Consider the following 19152-nt stretch of genomic DNA (forward strand, 5'->3'; position numbering starts at 1 on the left):
TGATGGCAGGACATCAAGTGTCATCATCTGTTTTTCTTGTCGCTGCGTTGTTCTGTGGACAAGTCCCACAGCTTAGGTGATACACGTCCTTTGTGGCAGGTGTTATTCTGCTGGAGGACAAGATAACAGGATTGAGCCACATTTGCATTTTGAATTGACATTCCGCTCCACAGCTTGAACACGTTAGCTGCTCGCTGCTTGTTTAGGGGGTCCTTGGAGAAATTAGTGTGAGATTTTGTAACGAACAATCAAGTACAACGTGACCAGAGTCTAGACCTGGATTAAAATGTTCATAAGGATGCTTGGCTATACTCTGTCAAGTTGTGGTACATGTCTGGTGTCATACAAACGTCATTACAGTATTATGCTTGGCAGATGCAGCAGTATTTTAAATTGTATTTCAATTTAAATGATAGAACCTCAACAGAGAGTGCAGTTCTCTGGGTAGATCGTGGATGCCCAAAGTGCAGCTTGCTGTGTTGTTCTTTTGACAGATTTTTTTAAAAGGGGAAAATTTCAGCAAATAGGTAGAATGTACAAGTTTTTTTTTTTAAATATACTGGTGAAACTCAAATAATTAGAATATTGTGTAAAAGTCAATTTCTCTCTAGAAAATGTGATGATCAGGAGGGCCACTTGAGGTGGAATAATGTCCGAGTGGTGGGCCTCCTTGAGGGCTTAAGGGCCCCCGTCCGACTGAGTTCACCGCTCAATTCTTGCAGGAGGTGCTGAAACTTGACGACAAGCCCATGCTGGACCGTGCTCACCGGACCCTCCGTGTGAGAACTAAAGATGGCAAAACTCCTCGTATGAGGTAATTTTTTTCAAGTCCGGAACCAGAGGCTTCTCGGCTAACCTATATTGGCAAAAGGGTTTAAATGTTTCCCGCCTTCACCCTGGCCATGGCTCAGAGACAAGCTAAGCTGCCTTTGCCGCAGTTAAAAAAGGCTGCGTTCATGTCCTAGCGTGGAGTTAGGAATTATCTTTCCGGCGACTTCGGATCACTTTATCTTGTGACGACCGGGGCGCATGGTGATGCAGGGTTTTCGTCTCTCAGGATGCAACGGACTTCGGACACAGCGTGCAGGTAGGAAATGATTTATTAAAGGAATAAATCAGACGGGAACAAAGAAAAACGTGCTCATGGCACTTAAGGCAACAAACTAAATGGGCTAGCGTGGGAGCTAGCAAGCAAAATAGCCTAGCGTGGAAGCTAGCAGGTATTTAAGAGGAAACAAAAGTCGTCAACTGTTCCAAATAGCAAATTAGGAAGCCAGACCGAGTGAGGCCAGCGCATGGACTAAATAGCCCTCTGATTAGCGCCCGGGCAACAGGTGCACGTCCCGAACACTAACCAGAGGCAGGTGAATGTAATCTGTCGACATGGCAACTGAAAACAAACAAACTCAAGGTGCTGAAAACACACGTAACTTGAAAACGTAAACAAACTATGATCCGGGCAGCGGATCATAACATATCTAACGGCAAGACGCACAGATTTGATGATCCAACAAAAGCGGCGGACTTCGTGAACAAAAATATTAAAATGGGAGTTGCCCCAGATTTGATCTAGGAGACATGCTAGAATTTTGGAGCTAGAGGACTACAAATACCAGAAGCATGAGATATCTTGCTTTTCTTATCAATTGTGTACTGTTATACCTTATTCAGAGGGTACAATTCCTGTGTTCTGTCAAAATGATGAAGTATTTTTTGTATTATCTTATTGACTAATTTACCGCTTGCATATCGGTCTTCTTTATATATTTTTGCACATTCGACTGAAGGAATAGTGTCAGGTTCAAACACTGATGACATATATTAAACAAGACAAGAAGCAAGGAATCAAACAGAGACAGAATTAAATTTGGTTCAATGAGGAGAGCGCGTACACCTGTACCCTTGTACAGTGTTCCACCACGCTCTGACGAAAGATTGTACGCCTCCTCTTTTATTTGGACTGATTACATGGCAACAGCTGTTTCTAAAGGGACGGGGTCGTAAACAGCCACCGCCTTTGGTTACAAAACAGTTGAAAGAAAAGGTCGTAAACCGTTTAAAGAAAAGGTGCCTGAAGCTTGGGCAGGTCCTGCTTTCTCTCCGCTTTGTAGATCTCGGGTCAAGACAAAATCTTTCTGTGGATTACAATACATCAAAGAAACAGACACCTTCATGTTGCTTCCCATCCTACACAGTGGAGTTTTACAAGCCTTCTTCTTGGTAGGATCAAAGACAGCTTTTGTCTTCTTTCCGGGAACTCATGACAACACAAAGTTTTGTGATAACTTAGATACACTTATTCTGACAAATAGGTTGGATAGTAAGCTGCAGTTAAACAGCCTTTTTTCATTTTATTCAAACATACCTTAGTGCACTTTATTTGCTAACTAGATGTCACATCTTTGACGCCTACTATGTTGTTTGTCAGTGTAGAAGAGGCGCAACGGTTGTTTTTTGTGGGGAGGTGATGTTCCTCGCACCCTGTTTTGAGGGATGTATCTGCAGGAGTTTTGGGTGGGGGAAGGGGCAACTGTCTTGTTTTTCTTTTCTTTGCATCACTCAAGCTTTTTTTTTAGGTTTACCATATACTGGTATTGTTGTATATAGTATATTTGATGTTTGCATCTTTTTGCTGTGACCCAGCCTAATCTAACAGTGACATCTGCTGGGTCTGGCATTAGGTTTACCAGTTTTAATTGCAAAGGTCTTAATAATCCTATAAAATGGAGTAAAATATTACATAATCTCCGTCATCTCGGCGCCAAGGTAATCTTCTGGCAAGAGACTCATTTTAAACATTCTGATCACTTTAGGCTGAGGAGAGGATGACTAGGACAGACTTACCACTCTTCGTTGTTGGGCAAATTGAGGGGAGTTGCTATTTTGCTACATAAATCTGTTCCTTTTGTACACTCAAATAGTATTTCTGATCCCTATGGGAGGTATGTTATTTTCAATGGCCAGATTTCCAACACCCCAGTAGCCCTCGTAAATGTTTATGCTCCCAACTATGACAATGACACCTTTTTCAAACGTCTTTTTCTGAATCTCCCTGACTTGTCAATGTATTATTTAATACTAGGAGGAGACCTTAACTGTTGGCTCAATCCCCAGCTTGATCGCTCATCACCCAAATTTTGCTCACCATCAAGGTCTGCTAAGGTACTTCAGTCGTTTATGGCAGAATTTTCTGTTTCAGATGTCTGGCATTTTTTTAATCCCTCTGGATCTTCTTTTCTAATGTCCATCACACTTTCACCCGCATTGACTAATTTGTAGTTGATAATAAATTACTTTCATATATATCTATATGCAAATGTGATGTAATTATCTCTGATCTTTCCCTAATTTCAATGGAATTACTCTTTAAAAATCTGACAACCACACGTACACCATGGCGTCTAAATGTACGAATATACTTTTAAGTGAGGACTTTGTAGATTTTGTTTCGCATCAAACATATATTTTGTGTGCTCTTAAAACAGGACTCCCAGGATGTTGGCCTCTGTACTCTAGGAGGCGCTGAAGGCATACGTTAGGGGTAAGATACTCCATACAAGTTACGAGAAAAAATTTATGTAGAATAAATTGACGAGTTTGACACAACGCATATCTCTGTTAGATAACTTGTACTCTACCTCTCAAAACCCAGACACTTATAAGGAAAGGCTCTCTCTACATGCAAAACGTGATGTCCTTGCGACAGACCAAATGTTCCATTCAAGATTTCAGTTTTATGGACATGTCGATAAAGCTGGTAAATCAACTACGAGAGATATCAGCATCCCAATATATTACGCATATTCAATCTGATTCAGGTATAGCTACGGATGATGTTGAGATCAATACCAGGAATTTCTATGTGTCCCCCTACTCATCTGCTCATTGTTTTATTCCTGAGTTTGATCATTTTTTTGCCAATCTGGACATCCCCTAGGTTGATCAGTCTGCTGCAGTAGAGTTAGAGGGACCAATTACTGCTGAAGAAATAAATATTGCAGCATTATCACTACAAAACAGAAAATCCTCGGGACCGGGTGGCTATCTTCACAAATTTTTCAAAATATTTTGGCATAAGCTAGCCTCCCATTATTGGACATGTGCAAGAAATTGTTTTAATCTGGTCGCCTTCCGCAAACGCTCAACCAAGCTTCAATTTCTCTCCTCTTGAAAAATGGCAAGGACCCTTTGTTGAGCACTTCAAATCATCCTAATAGCCTGCTAAACATGGACTTTAAATTATTGTCCAAACTGCTGGATACTTTTCTCTAGGGGTGTGGGAAAAAATCGATTCGAATTAGAATCGTGATTCTCACGTTGTGCGATTCAGAATCGATTCTCATTTTTAAAAAATCGATTTTTAATTTGTATTTATTTATTTTTAATTTTATTTATTTTATTTTTTTAATTAATCAATCCAACAAAACAATACACAGTAATACCATAACAATGCAATCCAATTCCAAAACCAAACCCGACCCAGCAACACTCAGACCTGCAATAAACAGAGCAATTGAGAGGAGACACAAACACGACACAGAACAAACCAAAAGTAGTGAAACAAAAATTAATATTATCTACAACAGTATCAATATTAGTTACAATTTCAACATAGCAGTGATTAAAAATCCCTCATTGACATTATCATTAGACATTTATTAAAAACAATTTAAAAAAGAACAATAGTGTCACAGTGGCTTACACTTGCATTGCATCTCATAAGCTTGACAACACACTGTCCAATATTTTCACAAAGATAAAATAAGTCATATTTTTGGTTCATTTAATAGTTAAAACAAATGTACATTATTGCAATCAGTTGATAAAACCTTGTCCTTTACAATTATAAAAGCTTTTTACAAAAATCTACTACTCTGCTTGCATGTCAGCAGACTGGGGTAGATCCTGCTGAAATCCTATGTATTGAATGAATAGAGAATAGTTTTGAATCGGGAAAAAAATCGTTTTTGAATCGAGAATCGTGTTGAATTGAAAAAAAATAGATTTTGAATCGAATCGTGACCCCAAGAATCGATATTGAATCGAGTCGTGGGACACCCAAAGATTCACAGCCCTACTATTCTCCCTTCTATTTTTAATACGGATCAAACCGGGTTAATTCGGAATAGGCACTCCTTTTCTAATTTTCAACGTATTTTCAATATATTGTATGATGTGCCTGCTCTTAACACTGAAGAAGCAGTAATATCGATGGATGAAAAGGCATTTGACCGAGTGGAGTAGAATTATGTTATGTTATGGAGATATTCGGCTTTGGTAACAGTTTTATTTCATGGAATCAGCTCCTATATTTATCTCCTGAGGCCTCGGTTAGGACAAATATTATTCAATCTGAATATTTTCGCCTTTACAGTTCCACGCGGCAGGGCTGCCCCCTGAGCTCATTGCTTTTTTAATTCAATGTATTGTCATTGTCACAAAGAACAACGAAATTAAGTTAAATTTTTCCTCTTCCCATTGAACCTCTGTCAATAGCGCTTTGTACCAACCTGCTTATTATGGGCATTTTTAAGCACAATGTGCAGGTGAAAGTCTGTCTCTATGCAGATGATCTCCTTCTATATGTCTTGGACATCTAAGTCTTGGTCCCGGCTGCCTTAAGTACTGTCCAAGCTTTTGGACATTTATCTGGTTACAAATTGAACTTGGGTGACAGTTAAATATATCCTATCAATTATGTTGCTAAGAAATATCCTCTGCACAATGTTGCCCTTTAAAATTGCCACGCAAAGTTTCGCATACTTGGGTGTCCAGGTCACATATGCATTTGCAGAGGTTTATAAAGCCAACTGTTCCACTGTTGTCTAGAATACTGGGAGATATTGATTGCTGGTTGTTACTTAATATATCTACAGTGCTTCGTGTCAACTCTGTTAAAATGTACATACTTTTACGATGTTCCTATTTGTTACAGTGTATACCACGTTTTTTCCCTCTTTCCCTTCTTTCATAAATTAAATAGTCAGGTTTTAGACTTCATTTGGAATAAAACAATCTCACAGTCTACGTAAACAATGTTTACAGACACCCAAATCGTCGGAAAGATTAGCAGTACCAAACTTTAGGTTTTACTACTGGACCACCAACATTAGAATTCTTAAATATTGGCTGCAATATGAAGCTTTTGATCCCTCTCCGTTATGGCTGGTTATGGAGGCTAACTCAACTAAACCAGTATCTGTTAGGGCTTTGGTTCACTCTACCATCCACTCTTCTACTCCCACTTTTACGAAAAATCCAATTGTAAAAACCTCATTCACAATTTTAGTTCAGTTCAAGTGCTATTTTGGTTTACAGACAATTTTCTAGTATTTCACCTATCACTGCTAATCATGCTTTCTCTGCCACTCTAGTCGATAGTGCCTTTTTAAGATAGTCAAGTCTAAGGATCAACGGCATTAAAGAGGTATACATTGACAACACTTTTGCCTTTTTCCAGCAACTTTGTGATACATTTTCACTCCCTAATCAACACTTTTTTAGATAAGTACAGATCCGCATTTTTGTTCGGAATACTTTTCCCAAGTTTCTAAACTTACCAACTGACAGTTTTAGATGCTTTTTTGACACCACTTCCGACTTTGAAAGGATCAATTACATGTAGGCACAATACAAAAATGTATTTATGCCCTGAGTCTTTGAATCCAATTAAGTCACTTTGAGAGGGTGACTTAGGAGTGACCCAATCTGAGGAGAGCTGGATAGAAATGTTTAAGTAGAGTTCATAAGTCATCTATTTGTGCTAGACACAGCTTCATTCAATGCTAGCTAATACATCGTACTTATTAAACCAAGGTCCGGCTGGCTGAGATTTATGACGGAATATCGGTATTATGTAATCGCTGTCAACAGTCTCCAGCTAACTTAACACAAATGTTTTGGCTTTGCCCATCCCTGTGCAGTTATCGGACTAAAATGTTTAATACTTTGTCTTTGGTAATTGGCGAAAAGATCGAACCGAATCCTCTAAGCGGACTATATGGGGTAGCCCCTTTTTCATCTTTTCTCAGCAAATCCAAAAATAATCTTGCACAAATCACTACTTTGTTGGCTAGAAGACTCATTATGTTAAATTAGAAGGCAGCGGCACCTCCTTTCCACACCCACTGTATTAAAGATGTCCTGTATTTTCTCAAACTGGAGAAAATTAGGCTGACATTGAAGTGAAGTTTCAGGAAGTATACGGTGGTTTCCTAAAATATGTAAAAGGGACTAAACTCAAATTTAACCCCAATTGAAAAGTAATTGAAATGTAGATAATTAGTGGGCCTTTTGTCTGCCTTCAGGAGTGCAGTTGTCTGTGGCTTCATGTCAATATGTGCCTGTACTTATTAGACTGATGCATGTTTTTGTTGTTTGTTTGTTTTTCTAGTTTATTATATTTATTTTGTTTTATGGGCGGTATGGGCTGCAGAGGTACTCAGTTGTAATACACTTTTCCACCACTTGTGGCAGTAATGACAATATCTAACAAACAGAAGAAGTCTGGAGCTAAAGTTATAGAGTTGTGTCTTAAGCGCAAAAAACATGACTAAATTGGTAAAGTTGTGTTTTTATTTGCACTTTAATTTATCGAGAGTATATTTAAAAAACACCTATATCATTATTTATTATCAGTTTATTTAGAATATTTTTTTTATTTTAGCACTGCGTAATTGTATGTAAATATATTTTTCATCAGTTTTAATGAGTACCTTCTTTTGCAGTACACCTAATTAGTATTTAGTTTTGTAATCAGCCTGACCTAAGACTTGATAATAATCTTTGTGATTAACACATGCTTTCATATCATTTGAGAAAATGTATCATGTTCAACTGTAAGTAGGTAATATATATTTATCGAATGTGATTAAAACTAAGAGTAAGGTTACTGATTCAGTGTTAATATTTAAGAGGGCCCCTCTGTTGTGGAAAAGTTGGGCCCCAACGTCAAAAAGGTTAAGAACACCTGGGTTAAGCAGTAAGTCCCAAAATGTTCTCAGTACAACCCAGCTAAAGCAACCGCAAGTCAACAATGATAAACAATGTACAGCCTAAAGTCAGATGTTTAGTGTTAATGTAAAGTGACTCAACTCCCAGGCACATATACCTTTAACTGCATTTGTCATCATCGAACACATAACGTTACTGAGCGAGGATTGAACCCAGGCTGCCTGCGACTGAAGTCAGGCAATATAGATACTAGAATAGCCCATCAGTGACCAGAATTTCATAATGGTACTTGTCAATTTCTGTACGATTAGTAAAGGCATTATTATGGGGACATTTTTTTTTGTTATTTGTTAAATGTTAGTTGTTAATGTTAAAAATGTTATCTACTTTTCTTACACTTTTGCGTCTCATTTGCAAGTACTGTATTGTAGTATATCGTAGACTTTGCATGCAGTTGCAATTCCAACACGTTAGATGGCAGTACTGTATAGACTACAGTGTGTTGCCTTAACCAGGAAGTAGTCTTTGCCATTAAGCTGACTGTACCAGTGTAACAAACTTTTCAGGATGTCCCAAGCTACCAGAGAATGTTAGGTAAGGAGGAGTTTTGTCCCTCCAGAGTTGCCGTAGGGCTGTGACGTAAGAGGTCTATAAAGGTGATTGTGGAAGAAGGTGTGTGAAAGAGAGAAAAAGGAGAAGATAACATTAAAGAAGTGGTGGAGTCCGGACCTGCTCTCATGACTCCCATTTATTATTTTATTATTACATTATATCAGTACACAGAATATGCGAACCCAGAACACTCGGCTACACCAGTATTTTTTATTGTTGAGCATCACAAAGTGTTTATACTGTAAGTATTGTAATTTATTACACAGCAACTGTTTGATTGTAGCAAGCATCTTAGTTGTCGTTTTCATTAAAAGGTCCATGTAAAATCGTTAGTGCTAATTGGGAGGGTTAGGGGTTAGGGTTAGCGTCAGGCATTTTGAAAAGTGGAGCCTTGCTGTACTTTTGAGCGCCTTTTTCTTGCTTTGTTAGCATGGAAAATTGTAAAACTACCTAGAAGCAGTGAGTGTTTGACTGCTTGTTTTCCGGCCAAGTGCTGAAGTCGGTGCCAAGTTTGCAACCGGACACGACGTCACATGCAACAAAGGTATTGAAATATGGTCTGATTTTATGTGAAAATCGGTATGTATAAAAACACAGAATTCAGTACCAATACCTATCCTTGACCTAGAAAAGGAGCATAAGACTGTTGGTTCCGCTGTACCAAGACGATGTCTGTGCATATCTCTATCAAAATAAATGAGGGATGTAGAGGTTGGGAAAAAACAATACAAGTAGTTAGTTCCTTGCTGGTTCAAACTAAAAATATAACACTCAATTGAGGTTTCCTGTATGCTTGTAAAATAATAATTTCATTCAACAATGGCTTGAGCAACATCATCCTGTAAAACAACAACAACAAAAAGATATATTTTTGCTCTGTTTATCAGTCCAAGTACATTCACTGCGAAGATTATAAAATCGGCGAGGACACAAATCCGACTCTTCTGTATACACCCTTTGATAAGTGGATAAACACAAACACAATTTGCAAGAGGAGGGAGATAATGCCGATAGGTGCTTTTATGAGAAAGCTAAACACAAGATAAACTTCAGACATCAAAGTCAAGAGATAATTCCCAAATGGGCTTGAGCTCCTCTCCTCAGACTCCCTAAGGACAGCAAGATGAAATAATAGAATAGATGAATGAGGCGACCAGAAAGTTGAGTTTGTCAACTAGAACTGAATTCAACTCATCAGCAAGAGTGAACGTACGGTTTAATGGCCGAAGGTCTCACTCAACCAGACTATCACCTAATTGCCCATGTTAAAACGGACTACTGCCAAGCATAGATTATCAAATCCGGTGTACATATAGTACAAAAGAAACAGTTAACATAGGTGGACAGTGGAGTGACACAGTTTACAAAACCTGCATTTAAACCAAAGTCAGTCTAGGTCAGGGGTCGGCAACCCGGAATGTTGAAAGAGCCATATTGGACCAAAAATACAAAAAATAAATCTGTCTGTAGCCGCAAAAAAATTAAAAGCCTTATATAAGTGTTAAAATGTAGGCAACACATGATGCAATTGTCTATATTAGCTACAGTATATTAGCCTCCTATCAAAGGCTGACGCAAATGTTGTATTTAAATATTTATTCTACACATTTTTGCAACATTGGAAATCTTTAGTAAAATATAGGCTTGTCACAGGATGAGATAACTCCTGGAAATTACTGGCTCAGAATGGCCAAAGGTATAGATGTGTGTGTACAAGTTTAAGGTAACGGCAGGTTGTCTTCTTCTAATGGATTTATTACAATCTTTGCAAGCTGGGTAACGTTTGCTGTGGTCTGGAACAACATGGCACACAAACAGAAATGCAGCCAACATTACACACAAATAATGTGTCATGAGACATGCAAATCTAAATTAAACACACAGAGGACATAAGTAAATTAACTCAAATATACCTACAAACGAGACATAACGATGCAAAATGTACATACAGCTATCCTAAATAGCATGTTAGCATTTATTAGCTTGCAGTCATGCACTGACCAAATATGTCTGGTTAGCACTCCAGCAAATCAATAAAATCAACAAAGCTCACCTTTGTGCATTCACGAACAGCATAAAACGTTTGGTGGACAAAATGAGAAAAAGAAGGAGGGGCATAAAACCCGTCTTTCTGTGGCATCATCAGAGAAAGTTGTACATGTAAACAAACTACGATGAGTTCAAGGATCGCTAAAATTAGTAAGACAAAACGGTGCTTGCTAAATACTCTCATCAGTGAAGCATGTAAAACATAAACAGTGGGATTTCCAACAATTAGGAAGGTTCTACAGAAAACATATTAAAACAAATGTAAATCTTTTTCCATTGTCACACATCTCTGAAAGAGGTCCATGGAGCCACTAGGGCGGCACTAAAGAGCCGCATGCGGCTCTAGAGCCGCGGGTTGCTGACCCCAGGTCTAGGTCAACTAAACGACATATTGTTCTTTCATTCAATATGTTTCGTTCTTTCAATTTGCTAGCCTTGGAGCTCACTTTAAGACATTTAGATTTAAATGAAAAAGATAACTTGGGGCGGCGTGGCGAAGTTGGTAGAGTGGCCGTGCCAGCAATCGGAGGGTTGCTGGGTACTGGGGTTCAATCCCCACCTTCTACCATCCTAGTCACGTCCGTTGTGTCCTTGGGCAAGACACTTCACCCTTGCTCCTGATGGGTGCTGGTTAGTGCCTTGCATGGCAGCTCCCGCCATCAGTGTGTGAATGTGTGTGTGAATGGGTGAATGTGGAAATACTGTTGAAGCGCTTTGAGTACCTTGAAGGTAGAAAAGCGCTATACAAGTATAACCCATTTATCATTATCATTTATCATAACTTATGCCAAAGTCTAAAGTAGGCTGGCTGTATATTCCAAAAGTGGATGGCTATCCAGTAAATACAAAAAAGCAATACAATAAACTGCTCTACATAGTTGTTTTCTTTTGTCCAATATCTTTTTGAAAGTAATTGCACATTTTGTACAATAACTACAACTGCTCAATGCTAAGTAAAAGTTTGTGATCCTTTTGTTGCTAAAAATGCGTTGGCATTGAGGTATTTAAACTCTTTGAAATGTTTCATTCCTAGATGTACAAACGGTAGTGTTTGATTAAATATTCTGTCTGAATCCCCCTGTGTTATCATAAATGGAGCCATACTCCTTATCACCACATGCCAGTCCCCTGCATAAATATTTAGCCCGCAGAGCTGGGCCAACAGAAGAATACCAATACTATGTCAGCAGACCTTTATGCCACAGGGATGCAGTTTGTGGCCTGACGCCGTGAAGAGGATTGGTTTAATAGCAAGAAATTCAATACAGCATCTGTTGGCCCGGCTTGAAAATGCTTACATTTAAGTTTTAAATATGCTTTACCTATTTCAATTGGTGCTGATCAGATGTGTTTGTTCCATCAAATCTGTTCCAGCCAGTACTGTTGTCTGAAATCAGGAAAATAATTATCAATTGCAATGATTAATGTTTATTCGGCAGTGTCTATAATGAGTGATGCCGCCTCCGACCCAGTCCTGGTTAATTGATCCCACTCTATAGTATGTATACACCCACAACTTTGCAAAGGACAGCTTTGTAAAAGTACTTTGCTACACATCTTAAAATAAAAACTGAAGGTATGCCTGCTATCTGTCAGTACACTGTAGGTCACATCAACACTTACATTGCTTCTTTTTATGTTGTTGTGTTAGTTACATTGGACAAGTGTAATGTAAAAAGTTGATATAGTGCCCAACAGCATTTTTTGTAGCAATCCACACTGTCTTGGGCAGGCGTAGACAAACACCGCTCATTAGCATTAATGTTAAGGACACACAAAACAGTGTGTTGCCAGTATGGCTTTTCAAAGCATTTTTATCTTATACTAAAAAAAAACGAAGATTTTACAGCAGAATATTTAAGGGGGGGACATTCAATTTTTTCAGGAGTGCCCCTGCCAAATATTGATACCTGCCACAGAAGCGCACACGCGTGTTAAAGCTGCAATGCTGTGTCTTCGTCTGTCTACAACTGATTACAACGTGTAAGACAAACATTTTATATTCATGGTTATGGTAAAGATATGTGTTTGAAATTATGTAAACCTTTATGGTATCCAAAAAATTAAAGAGTTAGCAATTTTTATGGTATTAATTGTTAAAGACTAGTGTTGTCCCGATACCAATATTTTGGTACCGGTACTGGTACTAAAATTATTTTGATACTTTTCGATAATTATCTAAATAAAGGGGACCAAAAAAAATTGCATTATTGGCTTTATTTTAACAAAAAATCTTACGGTACATTAAACATGTTTCTTATAGCAATTTTGTCCTTAAATAAAATAGTGAACATAAAAGACAACTTGTCTTTTATTAGTAAGTAAGCAAACAAAGGCTCCTAATTAGTCTGCCTACATATGCAGTAACAAATTGTGTCATTTTCCTTTCTATTATTTTGTCAAATTTATTAAGGACAAGTAGTAGAAAATAATTATTAATCTACTTGTTCATTTACTGTTAATATCTGCTTACTATTGTGTTAGATCCACTATGGACTGGACTTTCACTAATATGTTAGATCCACTATGGACTGGACTTTCACAATATTATGTCAGACCCACTCGACATCCATTGCTTTCGGTCTCCCCTAGAGGGGGGGGTACCCACATATGCGGTCTTCTCCAAGGTTTCTCATAGTCATTCACACCGACGTCCCACTGGGGTGAGTTTTCCTTGCCCTTATGTGGGCTCTGTACCGCTGATGTCGTTGTGGCTTGTGCAGCCCTTTGAGACACTTGTGATTAAGGGCTATATAAATAAACATTGATTGATTGATTGATACTTTCTCTTTTAACATGTTCTATCTATACTTCTGTTAAAATGTAATAATCATTTATTCGTCTGTTGTTTGGATGCTTTATATAAGTTTTGAATGATACCACAAATTTGGGTATCAATCCGATATCAAGTAGTTACAGGATCATACATTGGTCATATTCAAAGTCCTCACATGTCCAGGGACATATTTCCTGAGTTTATAAACATAATATAATTTTTTTTTAAATGAAAGAAGATGTTGTGATGCCCAAAAATATTGACGTAATCATAGTAGTATCGACTAGATACGCTCCTGTACTTGGTATCATTACAGTGGATGTTAGGTGTAGATCCACCAATGGCGTTTGTTTACATTTTGACGCCGGTGAGCTACGGTGTGTAATGAAGCATGTTTAGCTATTCCGGTACTTTTCAGAGGCGGTATAGTACCGTATATGATTCATTGTATTGCGGTACAATGCTAATACTGGTATTCCGTAAAACACTAAAGGACTGTTGTTGATTTGATGTTGATGTGCTAAAACCTCTGTTTTGTTCAAAAGCTACATGAATTATGACTGTAACTTGTTCAGGCACATTATAAATATTAATAAAGGGTTTGGATGTATTCACTAAATCAATGTATTCTTGGTTACCAAAAATGGATTCAAAGTAATATTTTGATATTGACACATCTCATCCGTGCATACACTACTAGAATAACCTTAAGAGATGCACAGATGAAATGTGTCAATATCAAATTATTATTTTGAATCCCTAAGTTGTCGTTTGGGGTTGATTTCAGCTTTTTAAAGGGTACTTCAACACAAACATGCAGTGCAGCATGTACTTCATTATCCTATATGTAACTCTCTTGAATGAACACATCCAAACACTTGATTAATATTCATTATCAGCACGAACAGAGAGCAGTTATTATTGTATGTAGCTTAAAGGCCTACCGAAATGATTTTTTTTATTTAAACGGGGATAGCAGATCCATTCTATGTGTCATACTTGATCATTTTGCGATATTGCCATATTTTTGCTTAAAGGATTTAGTATAGAACATTGACGATAAAGTTCGCAACTTTTGGTCGCTGATAAAAAAAAGCCTTGCCTGTACCGGAAGTAGCGTGACGTCGCAGGTTGAAGGGCTCCTCACATTTCCCCATTGTTTTCAATGCAGCGAGAGCGATTCGGACCGAGAAAGCGACAATTTCCCCATTAATTTGAGCCAGGATGAAAGATTGGTGGATGAGGTACGTGAGAGTGAAGGATTAGAGTGCAGTGCAGGACGTATCTTTTTTCGCTCTGACCGTAACTTAGGTACATTGGATTCCACACTCTCTCCTTTTTCTATTGTGGATCACGGATTTGTATTTTAAACCACCTCGGATACTATATCCTCTTGAAAATGAGAGTTGAAAACGCGAAATGGACATTCACAGTGACTTTTATCTCTGCGACAATACATCGGTGAAGCACTTTAGCTACGGAGCTAACGTGATAGCATCGTGCTTAACTGCGGATAGAAACAAAAGAAATAAGCCCCTGACTGGAAGGATAGACAGAAGATCAACAATACTACCAAACTCTGGACCTGTAGCAATGCTGTTGCTAACGACGCCATTGAAGCTAACTTAGCTACGGGACCTCGACAGAGCTTTGCTAAAAACAATAGCTCTCCACCTACGCCACCTCTCATCTGCTCATCACGACCCGTGCTCACCTGCGTTCCAGCGATCGACGGCGCGACGAAGGACTTCACCCGATCATCGATGCGGTCGGCGGCCCGGAGACGGAGGAAGTCAAGGTGAGGACAGCGGTGCGGCGGCGGGCATTGTAGCTTTCGACGACACCCCGGCCGCCATCAGAGTCGGCAAGAAACATATATTTCCCCAAAGTTACGTACGTGACATGAACATAGCGACACGCACGTACGGGCAAGCGATCAAATGTTTGGAAGCCAAAGCTGTACTCACGGTAGCGCGTCTGCTATCAACTCAAAGTCCTCCTGGTTGTGTTGCTGTAGCCAGCCGCTAAAACACCGATTGCACCTACAGCTTTCTTCTTTGCTGTCTCCATTGTTCATTAAACACATTGCAAAAGATTCACCAACACAGATGTCCAGAATACTGTGGAATTTTGCGATGAAAACAGAGCTGTTTATATTGGGATACAATGGTGTCCGAATACTTCCGCTTCAACCCTTGACGTCAGGCGCAAACGTCATCATACCTAGACGTTTTCAACCGGAAGTTTCCCGGGAAATTTAAAATTGCACTTTATAAGTTAACCCGGCCGTATTGGCATGTGTTGCAATGTTAAGATTTCATCATTGATATATAAACTATCAGAGACATTTATGCAAGGCTTGAAAAGGGGTTGGATGAAGCAGATGCTTAGAATATCCCAACCCCTCTCACTCATTCCACATTTAACATAAACAATATAATACAAGTGTAGTAGAATTTCTGACCTTTGACCTATATTTCTTGTCTTTTAAGAATGTCCGCTCATTTTCAATTCTCTTCTATTTTGTGCCATTGAATGGACCAGTTGTGGGACAAAGGTGAATATGGAGTTATGCCAACCTGTCTACAGAATGTTTAGATTTTCCAAATATGACTAGGAGATACAAGGTTGTTTTGGAACAGACAAAACCAAAACAAAACAATCGTGGCGCATTAGATAACAAACAATGACGCACAAGAGACATATAAAAAATGGCAGAAGACCGGAACTCGACAGTGATTTTGGCTTTTATGTGTTTTGTTTACTGCGGAGTAACATGTGGTCTGTCTGCACGGCCAACTTAATTCAACCTGCACTTCTGATAATGGGTAAATAAATTTGTTGTACTAAACTACTTTTGTCGCCTGTTTAAGCTTCGGACAATCCACTACACAAATTGGCGTCACGAACAGGATGGTTTAGAAGCTACAGGTCGACAGCCGCACCCGCTCTCTCTGTCAGGCAGACAGTGTGCTGCACGCGCGCATAACAAGGTAAGCGTTTTGCTTAAAGTGTAAACATTTTCTGCCTGGAGAGAGCCGGATCGATAAGACTAATTGCTGAATCTATTTTTGATAAAAGATAGGTTTAGTCAGGTTCTCCAAAAACAACCTGGAATGGGGTAAATTATGGTTGGATTGAGTTGTTTTATATGTGATCATTTGTCTGTGTGTTTGTTGAAAACTTGTGATTTCTTGTTTTTAACATAAGGGGATTGTTGATAGAATTTTGGTGGTTTGGAGTGTAGAAGCACAGACGATGTGAGACGAAACATTTCTTTTAACCTCTTCATCCTCTGTCGTTGCTGGCAGAGGATGCTTCTTTCTGCAAGTGCATCAGAATTAGCCAGAGTTGGACAAAGATAAATTTAAGGCAAGGTTTGCTAACTGGTGTGACATTTGGCCCATATAAAATTGATACGTCTGTGAAAGTGCAAGACACCTGTCTATGTGGAAACTGCAGCGGTCCCTAGTCCTTGTGACTCAGCGTGTAAAAAAGCCTCATATTAGGTGACCATTCAGTGACTCTGGTAAAGGAGATCAACTGAGCCAAGTTGTCACGAATCTGTTTAATGGCTGCAGAATAGACAGGGGGCGTCTCGGGCTCCATATGGTAGAGCTTTGGTGAAACTTGGTGAAACTGTATGGGACTGACCAGACACGATGTCTGTAGGATTGCTGGGTGATTCCTGGTGGCCCTATGACGCCTTAGGCCAGTGATCCGTGTTGGTCAGTTTGATAACGCAGGTGCTGCTCCAATGAAACGGGTTAATCGCCGTTTTATGAGCAATGATGGAACCTGGTTTTTGTGATATGAGACGGCCGATTCCACAAAAGCACGCGTGCATTAGTTGTTTATATTGGTCCGGACCAGGGGGGCGTGGTTTGTGGGATAAAAATATGTGTTTTTTAAATTTATATATATATATCTGCGTATTGTAATAACATTTGTGTAGCACCTGGTTTCTTATCTGTTTTAATTCCCCTCTGAAAAAAAATCAACCTCTCCCCTCACGCTTTTCTCACAGCCCCGCTATCTGTAAAAGTTGGGAAATTGTCCAAAATGTGTGTGCGTGTGAGAAAATAGACAAAGTTATGTACAGAAAACACATGAGTGAATGATCCATCCATATAATTATTTTCTTCCGCTTATCAAGAGGTTGGATCACGGGGGCAGCAGCCTAAGCAGGGAAGCTCCCCCTCTTTGGCGCTGCGAGCGAATTCCAGTCATTTGAATTTGTTTTAAACTATACTGGTGATTGTGACTGTGCGATATTACAGTTGTTTTACACACTGAGATTTTGAGTACGGGAAAAAAGGCTCTTGCTCGCTGGTAAATTCTCTGTGTGAGTCACTGTGTGACGCATATAAAGAAAAGAGAAAAAAAAGGAGTCTCAGCTGGGAGACATTTTGAGATAAGAGTGTGTGCGTGTGACGAGGCTGTGTGAGTGACAGCTGCGTGAGGCGTGGGCCGAAGAGGTGTGACAATGTTAGGATAGCATTGAGCTAGGATAGCATTGAGCTAGGTTAGCATTAAGCTAGGTTAGCATTGAGTTAGCATAGCATTGGATTAGTTTAGCATTGAGCTAGGTTTAAAGAATACAAAAATAAATAAATAAATAAATATATATAAATATATATAGTGGACAGCTGTATTCAAATCTGAAGAGAAGGCTGACAGGTTGGTTTTGATAATAGGAAAAATAAAATATACTGTATATGAATAAATAAACATTTAAATATCAATACATACATTTGGACTGGGACATTGAAGCATTGTTAAATTCATTAGTCATTAATTATGTGTGTAATATATTGTATTGAACAGCCTTGTTGCTTATCTGATCCATCCAGTTCCTGTGTGGAAGTTGAGACAAACACAGATTAGGACACATTGTAACTTTGAATTAATAGTTATACAACAAATAAATTAATAATATTGAATTTAAATTTGATACAGATAAATTGATTATACATTGACATTTTAATTTTTTTAGGAATAAACACACAATAAAATAAAAGTTAAATTTATATTCTAATACATCTAAGGGCATCTGTGCAAACTGTGAAACATAGAGTCTGAAGAAGTACAGATAAGCGTCGCCAACACTCAGCGCCATTGTCAAAACAAAACGTAGAGAAGCGTTAAACAAATTCTAATCAGAAGGAAGACAGACCAAAATATGAGAACTTAAGTAAACAGACAGCAAGTAAACCAGAAATAATAATGTAAATAAATAACAAAGAAAGCAAATTTCTATGTGACATTGGTGCATGTAGAATTACATGTAGAGAATAAAACTAAATGGAAATAACTGTCTGCAAGATGAGCATGACGTCATGAATTGTGCTCGGGTTAGTAATAGATAGATAGATAGACAGATAAAACGTTATTGATTCCTTCAGGAGAGTTCCCTCAGGAAGAAGAAGTAAAAAGTAAACAGTAACTAATAAGGGTATAAATGGAAACAAAATAGAAAAATATTACAAGGAGAATAAAAATAGAAAAATAAGAGAAACTAGGCATTAACGACCATGATATAAAAAAGTATTGCACTGTTATTGTTTTGCATTCCCTGTCATCCTAGCCCCCCCAAAGAGGAGTTGTACAGTCTAATGATGTATGAGACAAAGGATTTTTTATAGGCTAAACCAGTAGTTCTCAAAGGAGGGTATGGTGTTTCCGCCCGGACAAAAAAGGGGGGTACTTGAAGGTATGCCAAAGGGTACCTGAGATTTTAAATATTTTAAAATAGCGACAAT

The sequence above is a fragment of the Entelurus aequoreus genome, linkage group LG11 (assembly GCF_033978785.1).
Source record: "Entelurus aequoreus isolate RoL-2023_Sb linkage group LG11, RoL_Eaeq_v1.1, whole genome shotgun sequence".
NCBI classification, from domain to species: domain Eukaryota; kingdom Metazoa; phylum Chordata; class Actinopteri; order Syngnathiformes; family Syngnathidae; genus Entelurus; species Entelurus aequoreus.